At 31.1% G+C, this 8,838-nt stretch overlaps 1 pseudogene; it reads right to left on the bottom strand.

The window, feature by feature from the left end:
* Positions 1-6,997: 6,997 nt before the first annotated feature.
* On the bottom strand, positions 6,998-7,116 carry LOC120608449 (uncharacterized; annotated as a pseudogene).
* Between the last annotated feature and the right edge of the window lie 1,722 nt (positions 7,117-8,838).

The raw sequence follows: 8,838 nt of genomic DNA, 5'->3' as shown, positions 1-8,838 counted from the left end.
GCTTCCTCATAATAGAACACATTTCTGCTCATATCCTCAATTTCCAGTTAAGTTTTTAGAAAACAGTCACTCTATTTCTAGATTTTTCTTTCTGGACCAAAATATTTGATTCTAATATTTTCTCTTTAATGTCCCTTACAAATTTTAAATGTTTAATAATCTGTATCAATGTTCTCCTAAAATTTATTTCATTCCAAGCCAAAAAAGTAATTTAAATACCTCTATGCTACTTTAATTTACTCTATTTTTCAAATTAAAAAAAAAATCTAGTTTGAATCAGAGATACAGGCAGAAAGTCAAATCATAAGAATAAAATAAAAAAGTCATCTAATCTTATAAAATTGTATCCATGGAGTTTAAGTTTCAATGTCGTGTGTATGAGCATGCATACCCACATTCACAGGCTCGAGTGTGTGTTTTTGTATGTAATGATTAAAAATTTACCTAAAGCTATGAATGTCATTTCACTATCACTTCTTTTGATTAATCTTCACCTGACCTTACTCCCTAAGGCAATGTCATATCCTTTAGTTTCTGCACTCAAATTCTGCAGTCAAGCAGGTGAGTTTATTAAAAATCAGTAATTAAAAAGCATTCCTTAAAAGTACTTTTGTGATCTTTTTAAGATATTTCTTATAAAAATAAAATTATTTTCCATCAAATATAGCAACTGGTTGTGATTATTCAATCGGTAGGTCAACTCAGTTCACTGAGGACAGACCTACATTAGGCATTCTGCAGTTTTAGCAATTCTTCCTAGGTCAGTGAAATCAACACAAATTATACATAAATATAAAAAGAGAAAGGACATTATTGTAATTACATGAAGTGTTTTGCTGCAACTGAGTTGGAAAAAACATATAAGCATTCATAGAATTCAACAATATACTGTGGAATGAAAAGAGGTAAACAACAAAAAAGCTTGTTTAAAAATGTTTCCAAAATATGTTCCGTCCTACATCATGGTCTTGAAAATCACTGTTTTCTATTAAATTAGTTGCCTGAAAAAATGGATTTTAGGAAATTTCCTATTATTTATTATAATAATTAAAAACAACTATTTAAAATTTCTTTATAAGTTTATTTCTAAAATAATAAAATCAGTAGCAACTTGCCAATATTTCATAAAGAAAGCAAGAGTATAGGGATGAAAAAAGGGCAGCCTTTAGCACCAAAAATTAAAAACGCCCTTTGAAAAGAATTAACAAGGTAATAAATCACATTCTCGGGTTCTTCTCATACACTTCTTACCGTTAACCCCTTTCTTCCTTCGAAATTTGCATGGCCAAAATTATCATGCAATTTGATGCTAGTTGCAAGAGAGAAAATAAAATTTTAAAATGGATGGACCAAGTTATTACCATTAATCATCAATCATTCATCATTACTAATAGTAGAGCCTTTTGTTAAAATGAAATATGAAATATGAAGCACCACCTATGCAACACACTTGTCAAAATTTTATCTAGCCTTTATATCTAACTTTCAGTTTACAGGAAATACAGAGATGTGAGAAGTAAATTAAGTATCACAAGAAAATAAGTAAATTCAGCTCAAGTTTGTAAAGAAAAAAAAAGGAGGGCTTTGTTAGATTAAAAAAATTATGCATTATGTTTAATAAAACATTGATTTAAGTAAAACATTTTATGAACAATAGACTAGAAATTAAATTACATCAAGGAATTATTTTCCATTAGTAAGTGTAATAATGATAATTTTTATGATATAAGAAAATGCCCTTAATTTTCAGAGAATCATATGGTAAAAGCATGGGCAAAATATCATGATGTCTAAAAAATCTGTAAAATAATTCATAAAAAAAGATGAAATAAATATGGCAAAATATTAAGGCTCATTAAATTTTAGCAATGAGTATATGGAGTTCATTATATAATTTTTTCAGCTTTTCTGTTTGTTTAAAAGGTTTTCTAATAAAAATGTTAAAAAAAAAAACACTCGCGAAGACCTTAAAAAAACAGACTTCAGACAATATTGAAATTCTAAAACAGTCCTAGTTTCCTATTTTCTCTCCTCTTCACTTATATTAAATTTCCTTTCCCCATTTCCCCAATTTTAGGATCTAGAGCCTAAGATTCACTCTCTCCCTGCTCCTGCAACTGCTTTCTATTTCCTCATGTAAAATAATAATAATAATAATAATTCTCAAGTTAGAGTACTGCTATAAGTGAAGCTACTTCTTTCCAAAAAGCCGGAGGGTAGGTCTTGGACCAGAAAAGTTCTAATACCTTTTTCAGCCTTAGATACTCTTAGATTTGGAAGCCTTATCCTATATCATATAAAAATATATATATAATATGTGTAATTGTATATTAAATATATTTTTTGATTAAAAGTCTGAAGAATTTTATTAATATTATAATTTTGAGTTTTGGTAGGAAAATATGTTGTGATTTAAATTTTATTATATTTATATATAATTATTTCAGAATTAAATAACAGCTAGTTGATGAGATATATAGAAATTTAAACATATTTAAATTTTGATATTGACATTTTCTTTGCATATTTTAAAGCCACTACATAATTTTTTCAAGTTTTGAGCATGTTTATAGGTTCTTAAAAAGCTTGAAGCCCCCTGGTCTGGACATAAAAATGTGAGGCTATCAAATAGGGCATCTAAACCTGTGTCACAGGTTTTACATTTTTTGACTGGGTAGTTATCTTTATTAATCTGCAGTGTGGATACATAAGTCGTATTTAATTGAATTAGAAAAACGGAATCAAATTTTGTTAGCGCCAAAAGAGAATATTTACGACAAGCTTCTTAAACTGGACTCTATATGAGTTTTAAGGGGGCACAAATCTCAAAATTTTAGTATAATGATGTGTAAATGTATGTGGGGGTGAGTGTGCCTCTATGACTATTTGCCATTTTCTGGTGAGGGTGTCTTGAGCTTTCATCAGATTTTGAAATTTTTGTAACTAACACTGCCCTACTTCAATAAAGAGAGTCACTAACTGTAGTCTAACTTCCTCCTATAAAAGATAAAAAAAACTGAGGCCAGCAAGAGGAAGGGAATTGCACAAAGGCACATAGCTGGTTAGGGTCTGGAGTTTAAGTTTTCTAATTCTAAACTCTCTAACCTTTCCTGGAAATTCGTCCTAAAGTCCATTGTAAGCTATCATCCTGTCACTGTATTTCTTTAGGCTTAAGTATCTTAAGGGAGCGCTCTGATTTCCACATGGTTTAAGATATTTATAATGCTTTACAATCAACAGTTTGAAAGAAAGAGCCTGCTTACCTTTTCTATACTGAACTCTAATCTCTGGCATTAAAAGATATCTCTCTTGATTTTATTCTGTAAGCGATCTTAGCAGCAGGGAGGCCATAATTACCAAGGGAAAAAAAATCATGTATGGTGTTTTAACACAGGAGTCTGAAGGTCTGGGTTTCTTCTTCATTGAACTACTAACTTATAGAACAGAATTTTGGGGCAGTCACTAAACCATTTTGCGACTCACATTCTTTTTTTGGAAAATAGCAATATTGGTTCTGAGGTCACTTACGTATGACCCTGCGAACCATGAAAATTACTGCATGTGTAGGAATTTTCAAGATTTTCAGACAAAAGACATCCATTCCATCAAAGATAAACCAACAAAAAAGCAATATAATCTAATGTGATGTCTCCTGAAAAGCAACATCTCTGCTACTTAATCTCTTCTTGACTTCATAATCCAAAATTATTCTTGATAGTTTTCTTCTGTGGGTCTGCTTTTAACTTTATCTGCCAATTATATTAAGGAAAAATAAAGGTAATTTATTAAAATAAACTCTATAAACAAATTTATAAACTAAGTAGTGTTTTTTATTTGCTTTTTTTGGTTACTTTTTCTATAATTGAAAGAATCTTTTATTAAGAATTATAATAATGAAATATGGAAGTAGATATTAAAGTATGCCCTTCCTCAGGCTGCAGTTACATAAAAGGTTATATAGTACAACAGTTATTAATTCTTCTTCACTTTGACAATTGATTTGAATACAGTTTCTGTTGTAGACTCTTTATAATATAAGATCACAAAAGTTCAAAACTAATTTATTGCTCTTTGTTCCACCTGGCAAAAAGTACACCTTATCAAAATTGTTACTGTCAGAATGATATTGTGCTGAAACAAAAATGCAGATTAGCTGTTAAAGACTTCTCTTTTTAGCTTTATTCATGAATTACTTTGTAAAATCCAAGCACTGTCGTGGAGGGGGAAGAAAAACTTCAGAAGAGAATTTTAAAACAGAGGGGAGAGGCAAGTAGGAAAAGAGGTCCCATAAAGGTTTCATTCCTAAAATTCACTGGTGTAAATTTAAGACATTTACATATTTAAATAAAACACTGGTTGTAGTTAATATGTGCAGATATTGAACTTGAAAGTGGAAACTAGTAGTGAAGACATCTGTTCCCATTTGGACTGGTTTCCAGTTTCCAGTTAAATGATACCTGCACGTATGGAACGTACATCCCAGCAAAGTTCTGCGCAGATGCCAAAATCAGAAGTACTTTAACAGACTGGAATGGTTTGGTTCACGTTAGTGATGCAAACCTATTGAATTTAGAGGCTAATAAATTCCCAGTTAAAGTACAAAGCATTCATTGATTTTTAAAAAGAAAAATCTCTAACTCCACTCTGTTCAACGAATATTTACAAGAAAGGATAAAATGTAGCTAGCTTTGTTTTTCAATTAGTTCTATTCACAAAATGCATCAATCTTTTTCTCCCCCTGTCCTTCTCCATTAACATTTCTGGAGGTCAGAAGGGTGCACAACCCTACAAGGGGTTAGATGAAAGAAGGGAGGAAAGAGGAAGCATCTGACTACAAGCCTATTTGAGTAAAATTGCACAAAACCTGAAAATAGATACTGAAATTGACAGTGGATTTTTATGCTGCCCTCAGGCATTTATACCTTCAACTTGTATGCATATTTACATTTGTGTATTCCACTGTTGGGTAGGAAACAGTTACCACAGCAACCTCTAATTCACCTGGCAGCTTTGCTATTTCAATAAAGCCACAAGATTATTACTCATAGGAAAAAAATACATGTAAATAGCAGTAAAACTGTGTGTTGCATATAATACCTTTACAGTAGAGAACATTCATCTCACAACAGCCTTGTTTATGCCATCTAGCTCGTTAATGGTAGAACTTGAGAATGTATTCCAGGTCTTTCAATACTGCAACTCTTCTCATTTTCCATTCTATTCTCAATGGAGTTTATAAAATTTTCAGTTGATACTGGTTAAAATTTTTTCAATTGTCTGTACACATTGGAATAGAAGGCTTATACTTATGTATATTCTAATCTTCATTTGGGCTTTTCAGTTGACTATAATGGAAATTTTGCTTTAAATATGTGCATCAGCAGTGGTGCATTTAGCTTTAATGTTTACACAAATAGGGAGGATGACAAGATTAGGTTGTTAAAAGAATAATCTCACATAATTCTTTTCAGTGGAGCTTAGCTCATTTATTACTATGTAGGTTTCAAGTCACCTTAAGAACGGAAGGTTTTCAGTGTAAAATATATCCAATAGTAGCCTTCAGTTAGTTCCAAATACATAATTTAATCCCATTGGTGCAAAAATACAATTGCAATGGCAGGTAAAATTTCCCCATTTTCTGAAAATTTTGTTTACTGTTTCTGTTAAACTGCTTTTAGTATTTTGGTGGTGGTGTTTTGTCTCTTTGTGCTTTTATTATGTCAAACATAATCTTGTAATAGTATTTGAATTTCCAGTCTAAAGTGCTATAATTTAGGCATCTCAATATGATTTATTTTATAAATTTAATTTATAAGATACACCAATTAATAGGAAGGTTCAAATAATGGGGGAAGTAATTCTAATGTTCAGCTAATTTTTGGAAAAGGAATTCAATCCTTATTATTAAATATTTTTCTAATGCATATTGAAGTATGTGTGGGTAAAAGTATATTTTGTCTGAGATATACTTTAGAATTCTTCAGGAAAAAAGAAAGAAGATGAGAATGGCAAAATACTCATAATTATTAAAGCTGGATATTAAGTAAATGGGATTTCATTGTTACTATTCCTTCTATCTTTAGATATATTTGAAACTTTTCATAATAAATGTAAGTGCAAAGTCTAAAATGTACTTGTTCCAAGATTTTACCCCAGTAGAGTTTGGCAAATATAATCTTTTATCTGACTGAAGAAACAGCCAGATAACCACATGCCCAACATTTTACACATTATCTCATTTAATTTTTACAACAATCATTTAATGTAGATGTTACTCACTTTCACAGACAAGAAACTAAAAGTTGAGAATTGGTGGCTGGTTTGTCTGACTACAAAACTCACTGGGTTCTGGACGTCTCTACTTTAATAAGGATCTCCCTCTCACTATCTGGAACTGGAAACACTAGTAAGTATGGGAGAATAGGTTAGACATGTACTAAGGTCTGGAATGTATTTGTTTGTGTTTGTTGTGTGTTTTATTAATCCCTTAATAATAATTTGTTTTGAGCTTTTTTATTATTTTTTAATTGTTACTTTTCATTTGCTAAAAGGAGATAGTGACATTAAAGTTCAGGCTATAGAGTTGAATATTAAAATATAAGGCAATATTTGAGGCATACTTATAGTGAAAATTTAGCTAATGTAACTGGGAATCTTGTATATTTATTTGCTAAATCACAACCCTAGATTAGTAAGACATTCTAGTTAGTTGGGTCATAGTAAACTGAAGTTTTAGTAAACACTGATAGGTATATGTAAACACTGTCTCCATTAAAATGGAGAGGAATTCTCAAATCTGCAATACTACTGAAAAGCATGACTTCCTCCAAAAAATAGGCTTAAAATACTAAGTAAAATCTGATCCAAGATTTCCATAAATAAACACTGCTTTTGTAATAAGAAATGTCATTTTTAATTTTACTTTAAAATATTTAACTGAATACTTCTGGGTAAATACAAGGGTTTTATTTATTATTATTATTATTATTATTATTTATGCCTACAGCACCTGGTCTTCCTAGGTGGTCTCCCATCCAAGTACTAACCAGGCTCGACCCTGCTTAGCTTCCGAGATCACATGGTATCGGGCTTGTTCAGGGTGGTGTGGCCATAGACCAAGGGTTTTATTGTTTTGTTTGTTTTTTTCTTTTTGGAGTAATGTTTCTCTCAACATTGAAGAATCACAGACCTTTTTCATACACCAAAACAAATTAATTTCTTTATCCCTATTCAAAAATATATTAATTTAGTTTATTTAGATTTGTTTCTAAAACCCACTCAATGATATTTTATTAAAATATTTTATGATCTAAAAAGTTGGAAAAGATATGCACACATAATAACCACACACATGTGTGTGCATGCTCACAGTGACACTCAAGAAGATCTTTTTTCTTTTTTAAAAATAAAAGTAGAGATCTCTCCAAACACTCAAATCTATTGGCAGTTTAAACCAAATCAATGAAAAAAAATCTTAAAATATTAGATAGATCTTTAATTTGGGGGGGGGGCTTCTTCTTCTGCTATAAAATGTTTAGGTGTGTTTAATTGTCGAATAAGGAACGGAAATGGAAGGACAACAATGATAACCAATGAACCAAAACAACCAGCCAATTCATTCAATTCAATTTGTCAATTTAATTGAGAGTGGTGAGAATGAGTTTAATTTGTTATTTGACTGACATAGCCATCTTAAGATAAAGCACCCATTATTTTCCATGTAGTTTGCTTGCAAATGTCGCTTGCATCTAAAACTTCATAGGCAAAACAAAGCTAATTAAGAAAAATACGTATGGGCTTTTTCACTCTATCCAGGAAAATTATTAAAGCTCTTGCTTGTATCCAAACATTATTAGTATCTTCTAGTGCCTTCTGACATTCTCTTTTGTTCCAAATCAGGATTCGGTCTTGGAAAAGTTAGTATGCGTGGTTGTCCTCACAGCATTCCATCTGTTAGCCATGCTGAGACAAAGCATTGATCTCTTTATTGACCTATACAGAGTGTGGAAACCATCAATACCAAAAACCCTCTCAAGTAAAGAAGAAATAAGGAGTTAGTAATTGTTTCAGATTTTTTTTTTTTTTTTTTTTTTTACAAACATGACTCTTAGAAGAGGGAAGGAGTGACTGGATTAAATAAGAGCAAAGCCCCAACTGAAAATTCTAAAGTGATGTTTGTGGAGATGTATGGATGATTTTCTGCCTATCTGTAAATATGTTTCTTATTTAACAAAATATTTTAAAAAATTGTTTCCAATTAATTTGTAATAAGATCTCTGAAAAGTGTTAATTAATAGTCTTTATAAAAAATGAAGGGCCTTTATTTTACTGGGCATTTTACTTCCACTAGTTGTTAATATTTCACTTTACTTTCAAAGATTCTCACTTGTTTATCTTCATAAGAAACATTATCAGACTATCTGATTCTGTACTCATATCTCATCCTATACAGATAGTTTACCTTCATTTTACTTTTATTCTAAAACCTTACACCAGACCCCTTGTTGTTTCTCTCATATACCTGAACATCTTGGCTCATGCCACCTGTCTAAATATCAATCTTTATAGCTCCAGCTCAAGTTGCATTTCCTTTATGAAGTCCTTATCAACTATATCAACTCACAAAAATTGTCCCCTTTTCTAAATTCCCTAATGTGGTTCTCAAAGAGTGGTGCGAAAAAGCTTGAGATTTCTAAAACCCTGTGACATTAAAATTATTTCTATAAAAAATATTAAGCTAAATCTGCCATTCTGTACTGGGTGGACCTTTACATAGATTACGCACAAGCAGTGGGGGTTAAACATCCTGGCACCTTAACGAAAATCAAAGCAGTGGCA

Source organism: Pteropus medius, unplaced genomic scaffold (assembly GCF_902729225.1).
Source record: "Pteropus medius unplaced genomic scaffold, Ma_sr-lr_union100, whole genome shotgun sequence".
Taxonomy (NCBI): domain Eukaryota; kingdom Metazoa; phylum Chordata; class Mammalia; order Chiroptera; family Pteropodidae; genus Pteropus; species Pteropus medius.
This window is presented reverse-complemented; position numbering and strand designations above follow the sequence as displayed.